Genomic DNA, 15,558 nt, shown 5'->3' with positions numbered 1-15,558 from the left:
ACAGCCCCAGGCGCTGTCGAACCGTGCAACTGAGACCTCTCCTGTGATCAGAAATGTCTGTCTTCACACAGCAAAGTCTATCTTCAGAGAGAAAAATACTTTGTTCCTTTCTTTTGGGAGTATTTGAACCTTCAGGGGTACTTGCACCATTTTTCTTTTTCTTTTGAAAGTAATTTTGATAACTCATCCATTTTCTTTTAGCATTATTTTCCCAGGTTTGGGATCCAATAGGGCAGAGATTACTCTACCAGTTGGTTTCTACAGTCTTTGGAGCTGGTTATTTAAGGAGGTTACTGTCCTGAGAGGTCTGTCACAAAATGAGCTGACCTTGGAGAGCCAGCTAGGTGAGCTGTCCTCCACTCGCACCAATACTGGCAGTGCAGAGCTGTACTTTAGTAAATATCTTCATTTTTAGCAGCTGTTCCCCCGTGCTAGTTTTGCCATATGGTTCCTACCCCTATAATCTGGATCTATGATTTTACATTTATATTTGCAGTAAAATTATCTTCTCTTTGAGTATTTACAAAGTCTACTACGAATGAAAACAGTCACGAGTCTGACATGGAAGTAAAGCACTAAAAAAACCAAACCTAAATTAAAAGAAAAACATCACGCACAACCACCAGTAAGGCTGATACAGTGCAAATACAGTGCCCATATAGAAATGCAAACACGACAAGCTGAATATATGCTAAGGGACTTGTTCTTCATAAATTACCAAAGCAAGTATTGTTTCCAGGGAGATGCCCATTTTCAAGTGAAAATAAATCGTTTAGGGGGGATAAAGCAGAACCGGGTTCACCAGTTCACTGGTTGCTGAGGTCCTGCCACCCTCAGCACCGCGTTCTCCAGCCATGAGTGCTGGCTGCACCCTGCGGGGAGCGGCCGCGGCTGGGCACGGGCACGGGCACGGGCTGGGCTCCTGCCTCTGCTGCAGTGGTGGGCACGCCGGGGAGGGCGAGCGCCGCGGCCGCGCGCGAGCACGCGAGCAGAGCGTGGCTGCCCCGGGCGAGCCCGGGTCCCTGCCAGCCGTCCCTGCGGCCGTCAGTCCGAGCACAGCGCCAGCTCCGCTTCTTTCCTCGCACTGAACCCAAAAGTTGCGTACCAAAATTAAAGTTAATAAATACTGCTGTCTCTTTCGCCAAAACATCTCAAGGTCTTAGCTAGTGGTGTGATGGTATCAGAAATTTTTAAAAATGACAGGGAAGAAACACTTTTTCAAAGAAAGAGTTCCTTTTTATAAATTGGAGACAGTTAATTCACTGTTTATTGATGTGGCTGTCATATACATGTCCGTAGGTGTTCATTTGTCATTTATATCACTTAATGGAGATTTAGCACTTTATAATCAGTGAGAACATTTTACTGCAAGTGTACTGTTACGATGAGTTAATTAAGTATTCATCGTAATAACACTGATAATAATGAACTTCTTTTGTATTCATTTTTCATATGCATATGTTCCATATTTCCGTTAAGAGTACTATTTCAATTCATCATTGGAAATCAGAAGTAAGTATAAAAATAAAAAACTGTCACCTAGGCCTTTTCTTCTACTTAATAACAGCTTATCACAAGGTGGAACAACACGAGTACAGTGTGTCAGGGAAGCTCTATTGTACAGTACAACGCAGCGTAATGTAGTAAAACCCCTTCCCTCGGCGAGAGTATGTTAAAAACCCTGAGTTCGCTGCACTGACTGCACTTCTTGGAGAGGCTTTGCCTGCTGGGTTTCCCACTCACCGTATCCAGGTCCTCGATATCCCAGACATGGCCAGACAGCGGAGCCTGCAGCGGGTGCTCTGGGGTCAGGCACGGCTCCAGAAGACTTGAAGGCTCTCCTTTAAGTATAGGGGTAAATATTTATATTGTGAAAGTGTCCGGCCTAAAATGAGGGAGCGAGTCTCAGATTAAAAATCATTGCAAAAGGGCTGGAGGGGCTAGGGCTGGGCTGCAGTGCTGCCTGCGGTGCCACGGTTCAGGGAGTTCTCTGCCAGGGGCAGAGCGCTGCCGAGGACGGGGTGCAGCCCCCCGTCGCCCAGTGCATCCCCCAGCGGGTATCCCCACGCGACGGCGCTGAGGTTTCTGTCTCGGAGACGGCACAGGCTCCTGGCCAGGCACCGAGGGGACGCTGCCATGCTTCGGCACTGCCGCCCTGACAGTTTTGAAGCGCGTCTGTGCCAAATTGCCAGTTTATCTAAGGACATGAGTGGAATTATAATTACACCACGCCGTGCAGGCAGGAGCTTCCCCGCGCTGGCGGCTGGCAGAGGGCCACCCAGCCCGAGCCACTCCTGCCTGGTCCTGCCTGCCTGCAGCCGGCAGAGGCGGGAGCACGGGACACCCACGGGGACAGCAGGAGGGAGAGCAAAACAGGCCAAAAAAACTGCTAAAAGCTGCTGGCAAAAGTAGCGTGATTTATAATGGGAAGGGAAAGCACAGCTGGAGGGAAAGGAGTAGGAGAAGCTTTCTCCAGACAACAACAATTCAAGATTGGTGTCATGGTGTGTGTGCGCACTTCTAGGGAGCAGCAGATGGAAAGGAGCTGGTATATCTAAATTTGTAGCTGTTTAGGTAGTCTGTGCATTTACTGAGCTGTGTTTAAAATGTGTTTCTTTGATTTCACAGATCTGCGAAGAAGTAAATGGTACATTGAGGTATGCACATCCCAGCCAGCCAGCAGGTTGTTTAAGAAGAAAGCAGATGATGGTAGGTAGTTTTGGGGTGTTCTCACATATTCTCCTTCCTCCGTGCGGGAGGGGATGCAGGATGCTCTTTGGGAAGGGAGGGCAGAGAGGGACGTGTGTTCATCTGGCGTGGCTGCTGACTGCCAGCACCAGTCACTGCACGAGATGGGGGAGCCCCTGCCTAAGACGAAACTCCACCAGCAAGCAGCTTTGTGCGCTTCTGCACTTCTCAAAGTTTTTCTTCTTAATGATTCTCCCTCTCTGCAGCTCCTGGATTGCAGAGCCATAGGTCAACACACCTGGTAAAGACAGCAAAGAGCAGCAGCCGGGAGCTGTGCCGACTGGATTGCAAAGCGCCTCTGAACTAATGGAGGAAAAAGCAGGGGAAAAAGGAAGGAAAAAAAGAGGTGGAGAGGAAGAAAAGAAAAAGATTTAGTACAAGAGACAAGAAAGGAACTAAAGCAAAGCATGCCAATTTGGGAAAATAACTGACTACCCTTTTGTCCTTTCACTTTTTGCCAGACCGCACTGGGGACAGCGCGGAGAGGGGGGGCAGCAGCAGAGGTCGATATTCTCAGGTTCTTTCACATAAACAAGCCCTCCAATATACTTTGAAATTCTGTCATAGCACAAGGAATCTAGATGAAAATGATATTTTCTAAACCATTCTTGTGAGGCCTCTTATTTTTATTTAAATCTCTCCTTTGCATACTGAGAGTTTTGGGCTTCATAGGGATCCGTTCTCACCAGCGCAACCAGCTCAGACCCAAACGCAAACCTTCGCTCCCAGAGCCGTGGCTGGAAAGGCTGGGGAGCCCCGGGGGCTGTGTCCTGGGGGCGTTAGGGGTTCCCGGTCCCTGCCCCACGCGGCTGTGGTGGTTGGAGACAGCCGGGAGGCAAAACGCCCCTCGATGCTCCCGGCAGGCGCTGAGGAGCCCGGAGCAGTGCAGCCTGCAGGCGCAGGGACGAACGCGCCATGCGATGGAGCCGCTGCCGGTCGCACCGCGGCAGCGGTGCTTAATATTTGATGCCAAATCTACTTCTCCTGTGTAAATGTTGATATTCCTTAATGCAGACTTTGGCAGAGAGGATATTGTAATGCCACTGCCTGGGCAGCTGCCTCCCATTTATCTCTGCACTCTACAAATACCTCCTGTCTTACAGGTTGGTTGTCTTTATCCCTGAAAATCGTTGGGAAGAACTGTGATCCTCAGAAATAATTTCTCTGTTACATAGGGATAAGAAAACAATGTAATATAAAAATATAATATAGATTGATATTGACTTCTGACAAAACAAATCAAGGTTTTTTTCATCCTGGAATATTATGTAATGTTAAATATTATAATTATTTAGAGGGTGAGGATTCACTTGCATTGAAGAAAATGTGCCAGTGCCAGGGAGGTGTTTGTTCACACAACCATTAGGTTCAACACACAGCTGTGGGTCAGCGACTGTAATTTAACTCCATGAGCATTTTGATGGAAACAATAACAAAATAATAACAAAACAGGGTTCACAGAGGGAAGAACTTCATGAGCAGTATAGTTCCCTTTACGGGAACTGGGAATAGTAAAACTCTCACATCAAGGAAAGATCAACATTTAGGTTTGAGATGATTAACAGTAGCAGTGAATATATTTAAAATATTGGTTGCTATTAAAATTGTTTAGTAATATTTAAATGTTATTGTTGTATAAAATATTTAGCTAAAAATATTAAAATGTTATTAGTTGTAACTAACAAGTGCTGTAGACTACCATGGCCTCAGTAAAATTAGGGGAAGGATTTGTAATCTTGAAAGGTAATCGCTTGTTAGACAAGATGATTCCAGAAGATAGGATATGAGGTGATTAATAAGCAAGATTATCTTTTCTGACAAATTCAGTCTCACGTGCAGCATGATAATAATGATAATAACAATGAAAACATCATAGCAGTAACTTGCATTTGGTAAGCAATGATGGGAACAGTTGCTGTTGATCTGTTCCGTCTGCCGGGCAAATGAAGATGTTAATGACCCCACCAAGGGCCCCAGTACCGGTGAGGGTGAGCCCAGCCTTTGCCATGTCCAAGGAAGGTGGAATTAGTCCTCTCCATAAGTTCTGCTTGCTGGAAATATCTGCCCAAAGCCCTGCAGCACCACCGAGCTGCTGTAAGGAAAGCTCATCTCTTTTCCTCCGCTCTTCCCCAGTGATGTTTTGAACCCTGTCACCACCAGATCCTGTTGGGATGCACCAGTTCAACGCGAGAGCTCAGTGGTCGTGCCACAGGGGCACCACGGGAGGGGAGAGGAGAAACCTCACTGTGCCCCCCGGCTCTGCTGGTGTGCCCGTGCCTCTGCTTTTGTGCAAATTCCAAAAGCAAAGTCGTTTCGCACCCTGGGAAGAATGTACACTGTCCCCCACCTCCAGTGTCTCTGTGGAGCAGCAGCCACGCACGTGCAGCCCAGAAGCACTTGCTGAAGGCGCAGCACTCTGCAGGGAATGCAGCACAGGGCTCCTCACCAACTGAGGGGTCCAGAGGCCAGTGCTGGGGGACCTCACTCCCCACCATCCGCATCAGCTGCCAACGGGGCCGGCGGGACGTGACTCCCCGTCCTATGCTGCAGATGGGTGTTTCAGCCCTGCAGGAGAGATCCCAGCCCAGGAAAATGCTCCCAGCAATTCCCAGGCTTGCAGAGGCTGAGGGCAAGGGTCAGCACTCTCCTTCCATCCATCCCTCTCTGCAGCCTGCTCCCCGGGCTCACCCCCGGGCCATGCCCCTGCCAGGGGAATTGAGCCCTCGCCCAGTGGCTCCCGGGTTTTCATTCTGGTTCCTCCATGCCTGGCTGCGCAGTCTGGGGCAGGTCACTGAGAAACTCCTCTGCCTTGCTTCTCATCCTTTTTTAAAAACAGGCATAACAGCGAGCTGCAATTCTGGGTGAGTGTTATGCCCAACAGTCCATTAATATTTTCACATCAGTTTAAGTATTTAATGTCCGCAGTATCATTATGCGTGTAGAGCACCCATTAGCAGATGTGAAAGGAAGAGGCATGCCGTCCTGGCGGCCGCCACGCTCCGGGATGAAAGCCATGCCAGTGAGGAATATCAAGGTCAGGTCACCCACAAGACAAGGGCATGCAGAGGAGTGCAGTGCAGCTGCACTCATCGTTTCAGCTGCTTTTGCTGGGAAATATTCTCCAGTAGCTGAAGGGGAGAAAGAGAAACACAGCAATTAACCCTTTTTTTAATAGTGTATTGATTTCCAGCACAGTGTCAGACACAACTTAATAGGTACAATAGACAAAAAACAGAGCTATCTGGCACACAGTTTTTACAGTGATGCCAAAAGACACAAATGGAACAGGTAATATATTCAGAGTATTGAGATTCCAGAAGAACTGAATACTAATAATTACAAAATTAATTCCTTCAATTAAAAATTAATACACTGCTGGAATGTTTAATACAATGAACACCAGATAAAATTATTGTTCAATCCAATTAAATCTCAACAAGTTTTTCTGAGGATGCTCTGGCACTTATTGAATTATCTCTGAACTTCTTATGCAAATCAGGGTTAGACCTGAATGCAGTATGCTAATTTTGAGCTGTATCTACATGCAGCAGTTGTAATACTCTTAGGAGGAGAAAAAAGGGTTGAACTTCCCTTAAGGTGACTGCATGGAAGATCCCCTGCGGCACTTGGGAGGGCAGCTGAGGCCATTCCCTCTCCTGTCCTGCCACCACCAGTGCGAGACAACCCCTCTTGCAAAGAAGAAAACTGGTTTAGGACAAAAGCTTTCAGAATCCGTGTGCTTCCTACTTCTCCTCAGCCCTGATGCTTCTCTAAATTGCAAGTTAAGTCTCTTTATGAAGTGTTTAGCTGCCAGTTCATGGCATGGGCTTCATGAAAGACCACAGTTAGTATATCCCTTTTCAGAGAAGTCTTTATCCTGCTTTTAACAAATGCCTCTAAGGACAGGGAGCAGATCAGTTTCAAACAGTCAGTGATACCTCCGAGTACCAAGTCTGATGGGCGAGAAACCAATGCATCATCCGCGTTAGAAACCAGAGACCCCACGGCTGATGGACTTCTGTGGGGTTTTCTAGAAGTATCAATTACTCTCTGAGTTTTTAGTGCAGCTACGTCTGAAAGTTTGAAGCATAATTGTTAAATATAAGATGTTTAATAGATTACTTTGTATTTTTTATTTTGTTTTCATGCAAGTTAATGTGAATGTAACCATTTGTTGTCTGTAACAGAGAAGCTGACGAAATATATTAAAGTGTTTCTGCAAGTAGAGATACAACTGTATCTATAAATAATAAAAAAAAAACTATTAACATAGAAGGGATATTGTTTTTTTCTGATTCTCTCAATTGATAGTAAAGTGGCAAGAAAAGCTCACAACAAACCTTAAGGACCATGCTCCAAGGTGGGTTTCTGGAAAAAAAAGTGTCTCCTAGAGAAGCTGGAGACAGTGCCACTGGCAGACAGCAAGGTTGTCTTCCAGTACGATTATAATGGACTACATGAAATCCCTCTTTTTATCCAGGTAAGTTACAGCATAGCCACTAAAGTTTAGAGGAGAGGCCTGAGCACAGCCTCCCGGGTTACTCCAGGTGTCATAAAGCCAGCAAAAACAAGACAAAGTGGTTCCCTCTGAAGCTGTCGGGATGCTGACTGCAGCGACCAGCCTGCTGCACATCTACAGGCCCACCAAAGTCATCCGAGCGGCTGCAGGTCCTCCGTCTGCCACGCTGCTGTGCAATCACACCCAGCCCGGGAGGATGCAAGCCGACGAGCCTGTGGTGGGGAATCCAGGCAAGAAGCTGCAAAAGGCACATCTTTGGGTGGGCAGTTTCCTCCCAAAGTTAGTTCATTGTCAATTTGTACCTAAATAAAGTCACTTCTCTGAGGTGGCCTCGGTTACTTAATATTAATTTTCTTTGTTTTACCAAGTAAAATCCAGCAAACAGGAAAGTCTGGTCAGAGGATGCTTCCACTGTAACCACAGAAGTAAATTAACCCACTTGAGTTAGCATTTGGGATTATAGGTCCCTTTCTCTTCGAGCACTGGAAATAAAAAAACAAGTGATCTATTAAAAAAATTAGATATATTACATTAGTAGAATGTAATTGCATCATACATTATAATCTACAAAGCTCGCTGACTATAATCTTCAAATTAATGACAGTTGAACATTTGAAACTCAAATCTTTGCAAGCATCTTCAATTCCCCAGCTGCTGTGGGGATATCATCTAGAAGGATCTCATTGTAAATTATGTATTCAGAACATGAAGATGCATTGAAAAATACAGAAAAGTCCCCAGAAGGCAGTCCTAGAAAGAAGTCATAAATTTAAACAGGAATCAAGAAAGCCTGTTTGAGCTATAAATTGCAATTGTTTTCTAAATAAATGTATCTTCATGCAAATATAGAAGTTTTTGACTTCCATGGCACAAGTGAAGAATTTACTGAGATAAGCATTGAGTGGGTAACCCAGATACGGTCAATACAAAAAGTAGCTTTCACAGATCCAGGGGAAACATTGGTGGGTCGACACTTAATAGAGTCAAACTCCAAAGAAATACAAGAAAAATGTTCTGACTGATAATATACAGCTGATGGGGAAAGTCATTAGCATAACAGAAGCACACAACACCTCAGCAACACTCGGAAAAGTAGTAGTAGGTACCGCTTGCAGAAGTACATGCAATGAGACAGTTATTGCCAGTAGTCGTGTATGGCAGTGAGTACCGGGCAGAGACATATGGGAAAGCAGCAAACACAGCAGCTTTCTGTTACAAGTCCCAAGCAGTTGCAAATAAAAAAAGGTGACACCTTCAGAAGGGGTTATCCTGATGGCTGTATTTAAAAAGGGCAGGACTGAACAGAGATATTCCTGGGCTTCTCGATGTACCTAAGGTAGTGCTGCAAAAGCCCTGCAGCTTACCTGCCCAGGCAATAACACCTGAAACCTCCTGTAGCACTCGCTATTTTAGATATGAAATTCGGGTACTAACAGATCATACTGGCAAAGAAAACTAAATATTTGCAAAGTCATTTGGAAGCTGGAGCTGGAAGATAGCTCTTCGGGAGGATGTCCTTCGGTGGGCTGCATGCCTACACAGTGCTCCGAGGAGATACTCCATGAATTGCAGGGGGCTAATAGGACTTATCGCGTTACTTCAACAGCCGTGGCAGAGAGACCTCTGACCTAAACCCGGCAATGCTACACAAAATGTTCAGCCGCCACATATACAGTACAAATCAGTACACTGTACGTTAATGCAAGGTCCAGTGTGTCTTAGACACAGGAAGAGCATCAGTCACACATTACATGAAACAAAGACAGTACAAGGATATAACCCCCAGCCCATTCTCAGGAGAGAAAATCACACAGGGGTGGTGATTAATTATGAGCTTTGGCCAGATCACCTGCATTGGCCTGGCTCTAGGAGAGCTAATGCAAGGTGGGGAGGAGAGGTTGGGGGACACAACAGAGAGTGAATGGAAGGGACCCTCCAGCCCATGAAGGACACCATCATCCTCAAAACAACTGGGAGAAGGAAGCTGAAGCAAGGAAATATCATCACCAGCATAGTTCAAAAGCAACGTTTGCAGAAGTGTTATTGCAGGCAAGAACTGCAGCAGCAAATCACAGTGGCACAGCCTGCGGCCACTGCAGAGGACGTGCATTCTGCTTTCGGCTTGCTCGGTTGTGTTTGCCTCCAGATGACGGATATTTTCATTTGTATGTACATAGCTGCAAAGTGAAGCTGAAGCAAAGCCTCTAGGGAGTGCATCCCAGGGAAGCTGTGAACCAGCAGACCTGTGGTGTATGTCCTTAAAGCTCCTCAAAGCTCCTGGAAATGGAGGATTTTCTCCTTTGCAGCTCTGTAGAAGGACCAGATGCAAAACAGAAAGAAAACGAGTAGAGATAATATACCAGTTGCTACACTTAGCAGATTTTTACAAATAAACTGGCAGAAATAGAGACAAAGAACAATGATTTAGTTGATCTTAAAAGGCCCCCTCAAAAAGAGATTCAAAAGCCTTTCAGGAAAACAGGATTTCTTGGTTAAACAAAATGTGCAAGGGAATTGTGAAATGGGGCTGTGAAAAAGAGATGGACAAGAGACTCGTGGTTTCTGTCCTAGTGCAACAGTCCATGGGAAGGTCCCCAACAACTGTCGGTGAGTTAATCTGAGTACAGAGGACACTACAATCTACAGGTAATTGATTATTAAAGACATCTTTTCCCAAAGAAATACTAAGCACTGGCTGTGTAGTGCATCACACTGACCGTTGTTCACGTTTGATTGGTTAAAATAACAAAAAATACAACAGAGCTTTCTTGATGAGAGAAAGAAGCTGAAATCTTATTTAATACAGCAGAAGCAGAAGACTGTTAGTGGTCAGATGCCCAGGTGCCACCAATTTGCTGTGCTGTAAATTGCTCGCCCACACAAGGTGCAGAATAACTCTGGGGAGCTGCAGGCACCAGCTGGATGCTCCTGCACTTCCAACATGATCCAACAGGGAGTCCCAGGGATGCTGAAACAGAAGGGATGGAGGCACCAGTGTGCAGGTGAAGAGAGGCATCCAACACCCAAGTTGACCTGGCAGCTTCTTCTCCCACCCAGCGCTGGAAGCAAGAGCCAAAACCTGAGCTAGGTGAGCAAAACCTGAGGCCCACAGCCCCTTTGGTCCCCCCAGTCCCGTCCCCCCCCCCAGGCTGAAGGCCTGAGCCCATCGCTGAAAGCTGCTACACCTCCCAACACCTTTTTCTGCTTTCTTTTTTTCTTTCAAAAGACATCAATATACTCTCTGTCTGTTTAAAAGACTGACAACCCCCTGCAAAAAAAAAAGACCTCCACCAAGTAAGATTTCCTCCCTGGCTTCTTGCCCCAGAAGAAACAGAACATGAAAATGCAAATGAAGTTGCTGTTGCCCAAGAAAGAAGTGTTGCCTGCTGAAATCTTCCCCTTGCCTTGGTCTTGCTGGGGACAGACAGGCACCTAGCCACGGAGTTGTGGAATAGTGTAGGAAGGAGGGGACTTCTGGGGTCTCCAGGCCAACGTCCTGCTGAGAGCAGGGTGGACATCAAAGTTAGTTCAAGTGGTCACGATGCCAATGCTTCCAGTTTTCTCTTCTACTATTAAAAGTCAGAAACTCTGAACACTGATTTTCCACATGCATTTTTCATTGATGCTTGGCAGATTTTTTTTTTTTTTTTAATTAAGCAAGGTTATTTCCTAAATTTTCCTTGTGAGATGGTTATTTGAACATTTCTTCAATTTCATGCCTGCAGCATTGACACTCTCTTGGTTGTAAACTTGAATGTCAATGAATGAATCAGCCTGTGAAATGATGGCAAAGCATGCGGGGAGTGTTTGCTGACCCCCTCCTCTTTACAGTCCCCTTTTCTCTCACTGGTTGCATTTTGTTGGGGTTTTTTACCCTCTAGTCGTGTATGTTTTGTGTGAGAAAGGAAGGAAGTAGCTTGCAAGGATGAATTGGTTTCCATTTATAGTAGAAATATGGTAGAGTAGGTTGGAGGAAGGTGACATTTATTCTGTATTTCTACATTATCAAAATAGCAAGCATCAGTTGACTGAAGGTTTAATGATCACTCACAAAGGAAGAAGCACACACTCTTTAAATCTGACCTTGGCTTAATAAACATCTACTTTCACAACTCACTCATTGAAATTTGTGAAGCTGTAAGAGAAGCCATGTGTCATGTACTAGATGGAAAGCACTTTATTTCAACCAGGGTATGGGGTAAGATCAAACACATTCATTTCTGGAGAAAAAAAAAAAAAGTTTTTAAAAGAGATAATGATCCATTCATTTCTTTAATTTTATTGTACATATAATTATTTAACTTGCTGCATTTTTTCAATTACTTCATCATTTAAAACTTGCTAAAGAGCAATTACGCATATCAAGGCTTGCACCTATATCTATAAAGAAACATACTTTGCAAGGCTCTTATTCATCTAACCAATATTTTTACAAAAATTCTATTAATGTTTGATATTTAAGAAAGTGTTTACCTTAAATCTAAATGAACTGTGCACTTAAGCATATTAAAAATACTGAATTTAAAATGTCAAATGCAGATGAGGCTGAATAAGATTTGTTTTCTAATGTGTTTTCTAATTAGTTGTCTGTGATTTTCATCTTTCTCTTTGTGAGGTTTTCATGGAAACTTAATTTTCTTTTACTTTGTTATAGGAAGAGAAAGCAAACCAGCTTATATTGTAAAATTTCTTTTCAAAGAGTTTTTTTTGTGCATCTAGTTTTGTAGAAGCATGTTCAGGCAGTCAAATCCTTCTGCACCCAGAGGCTTCAGGGGGCAGGGAGACAAAACCGTCCCGGGGTGGGTTTGCCCCTTGCCCTCCTCACCCTTCTTCATTTGCCTGCTTATACCAAAGCTGCATTTACCCCTTCCTGCCATCGAGTACACGTTTAGCAAACACCCATTTTTCTGAATATTTGTACGTGTATGAGAGAGAAGTGTGGGATGTCTCCACTGCCTCTGGCGTTTCCCGGGAGCGAGGTGTGGGTGACACAGCTGCTGGCGATGGCAGGGGCGGCGTGGGCAGGGTCAAAGCGTTGATAAACTGCTGACTGGGACTGAGCCACAACCACCGGGAGAGCAAGGAGAGTCTTTGGAAAGTGTTTCTGGCTTCAGACGTCCTCACCAGTATCCTTACTGCCACCATGATGGACTGGGGCCAGAAAAGGGGCAGGCTTGTAGAGAAAGGTAATATACTTCATTAGACCAATTGAAATTGCTAGAAAAAATGGCTAAGCTTTCCAGCTCAATGTCTTTTCGTGAGGTCACCTGAACTGATGTCAAATACGTAGTGAAGCATGCCAGAGCATGTTAGTCTAAGCAGTGATGGCACTAAATCAAATCCTATGGTGGAAGGACACTGAAGGAAGATCGTTCATTTTCTTGGAGACTGACACACAGCCTGATAGAAGACGTCCCTCTCGGTGCCCGCCTGCTCTCCGGGCAGTGAGCAGGGCACGGTGCAGCAGCCAGCACAGCCTGCCTGCCTTGTCCCAGCCCCGCTCCTCCCTCCTCCTGCCCCGCAGCAGGGTCCTGTGCCCCGCTTTGCTCCTGCTGCACCCTATGGAGCCGATTCAGCTCAAAAAAATGGCAGAAAACCATTCATCTTTTATTGTCTCATTAGTTTCCAGCTGCCAGAGACCTTCTGCTCAGCAAGGACTGCCGACCCCAGAGCTTGCTGGTGCCAGCACCACCAGCACACCTGCGCTCACTGGGAGTAAGCATCCCCCTGCAGGGCAGCAAGCCCAGAGGCAGCCCATGTCCTGCCCAGGCTTCGAGAGACTGCTCTACAGTCAACTTGTGCTTTTCTGTATGAGAAAATGCCTGTTACGTTTTGAGAACAGCAAAGCTCAAAGGACTCTTGTATTGGGTTTACTTAAGCACCCACGGTCAGAATTTTTTTCCTTTTTTTTCTGAGAACCTGTTCAATCTTCAATAACAGTTTGGAAATCCCTCATGAGAAGGCTCTGCCATAGTTCCCTGAGAGTCACACTTAGGGGAGGGTTGGAAGCAAAAACAGACAAGTGAAAATTATTGCCTTTGAAATTCCTGTGAAGCTCATCATGAGTTTTGGCTTTGGAAGGGTGATGGCGCTGAATTTATTTAATCCATCTAGCCAGCTATTAATTAATATGTCTTGGAAAAGTCTAATGACATCCTCATATTAACAGCAAAAGCACTTGATTCTCACAGCTGCATAAAATGAAAATATAAAGGAGAATTAGAAGATATATTATCCATGGGAAATAAGACCTCTCAGCAGAAGCAATAGCAAAATGCATACAAATGTTCAGAGGAAGATGTGAGATAGTAAAATATTTAAATCAAGTAATAGTTATTATAAAAGTAAGTTTAATGATTCATTAAAAGTCATTGGGCAGAACATAAAGTATGTTCACGTACACCAGGAGTAAGAAGTTTCTGAGGAACTTGAAGCAGTAGAGGTATAGTATGAACCTGGCGGCAGGACTCGCAAGGTCTCAGAGGAGCTGGTAGGCTTTAGGACTCCAAAGGACAAGAGCAGATCTTTCCCAGTTCCTCCAAAGAAGAGGCCACAGCAGATAGTTATGCCCTCTTCTGCTCTGCAAAGACAGGTAAGAGGACCCCTTCCACCACCACCTATCTCTAACTCTCACCCCAGTATACCTGTTTCAATAACAGGTTGTCAGTCACAACATATCTTTTAGAAACATCAAAATGAAAGCATTTCTAGGAGAGAAGATCAGAAATAAGAGGGAGTTGACCTGGGAGCTTCAGTGGTTTTGAAGCTTTCCAGATCCAGAAACAGATAACAAATATTAAAACTGAAAAAATGATGGAGCATAAAAGAGCAATTGTAATTACTGCTACTGATTACAGGGGATTGAATTCGAGGTCCCAGTCAGTGTCTTTGGTACTCTGCACCAGGTAGTGCCAAAGGCTTCGGCTTCCCTTCTTCTTAATATCATCACTGCCTGGCTTCCTGCAGAACATCATGCCAGGTCCAAGGACTTTACCTTCAAAGCACTGACGTTCACGGCACAGGACACTAAAGCCCCAGGTCACCTCCCCCAGCACAAAGCAAGTCCCAGTATGAGTAAATAGAGTAAGAGTTTGCAAGCGAGGAATTCCCAGGGCACTCGGGGGTGACCTCCTCCAGCAGCGCCGGACGCATGCAACGCCCCGTCACACCCAGCGCCGGCCCCCTTTTGTCCACACTGTCCATGTGTTGAAGGCAGGACAGACGGACAGAGCCAGGGAGAGGGGTCAGTGATTCTCCTTATGTTGCACTGACACCCCAAAACAGACCAGGCACTTCCCTGAACACATGGGGATACGGCCCTGCCTTGGGATTCATCAAAATCAGCACAGCAATGTCAACAGCGGTCACCAGAAAGCCATAGGTTGAGAGTCACCTCCATTATCTTTGATGAACAAGCAAATAAGTGAAACCTTTCCTTGCCAAGCCCTGCCTTGCTGCCAAGCCATCAGAGGAGAGGTTTGCAAGGGGACCCAGTGCAGCCAGGGAGCTCTCAGAAAGGTGACTTCTAGGAGGAAGGAAGGGGGGATTCATGAGGGAACAGAGGTCCCTGAAGAAAAGTATCTGTCTGCCACTTAGAAAAAAGTAACAAGTTTTTTTCTCCAAAACTGTCACAATCAGAAATATCCATGGTTAGGTAGGTACAAACATAGGTACGTAAAACTCAAAAAGAAAATATTTTGTCCCCCAACATCATACATCTTCCATCACTTTTTCCAGTAAGAGCGGCTGCCATAAGCATGAGAGGTAGTTAGCGGCTTGTAGTTTTTTGGGGAAAAAAGTAATTCTGAAGCAATTTTGTGCCTATCTTGCCACTGCAGAGCTTAAAAATAATAAACATGAAATATAAAAGTGTATATTTTAAGCTGATCAGGAGGTAAGCTCCTAGTTAAACAAACTACCAGGCCTGTCTGAAGTTGGCGTCAGGCATTCTCATACGCAAACAGAAACTGAGAGGGACATATTTCAGAAGCTCAATGTAGTAAATCTGTACTGTTGCATACAGCACGGCATTTATTGGGAGGTTTCCCCCGCAGAAGATGTGATAATTGCAAACACTATACGTTATCCTTAGAAGTCCATGCTGGCCCAACATATCAAAATGTGTGTGCGCGTTCACCTCCCAACAGTTCAGGTGAAAAGCTGCAGTGACATGTAGTGCTTTACCTTTCATTTTGCCATGAAGCCAAATGAGCTATTTCTTTAACTAAAGAATTGGTCCCTTCAATCATAGCATGGGCAATGCTTGCTGCTTTTTTAACTTCTTATATCTT

This window comes from Platalea leucorodia, assembly GCF_965183815.1.
Source record: "Platalea leucorodia genome assembly, chromosome: 7".
Lineage (NCBI taxonomy): Eukaryota > Metazoa > Chordata > Aves > Pelecaniformes > Threskiornithidae > Platalea > Platalea leucorodia.
This window is presented reverse-complemented; position numbering follows the sequence as displayed.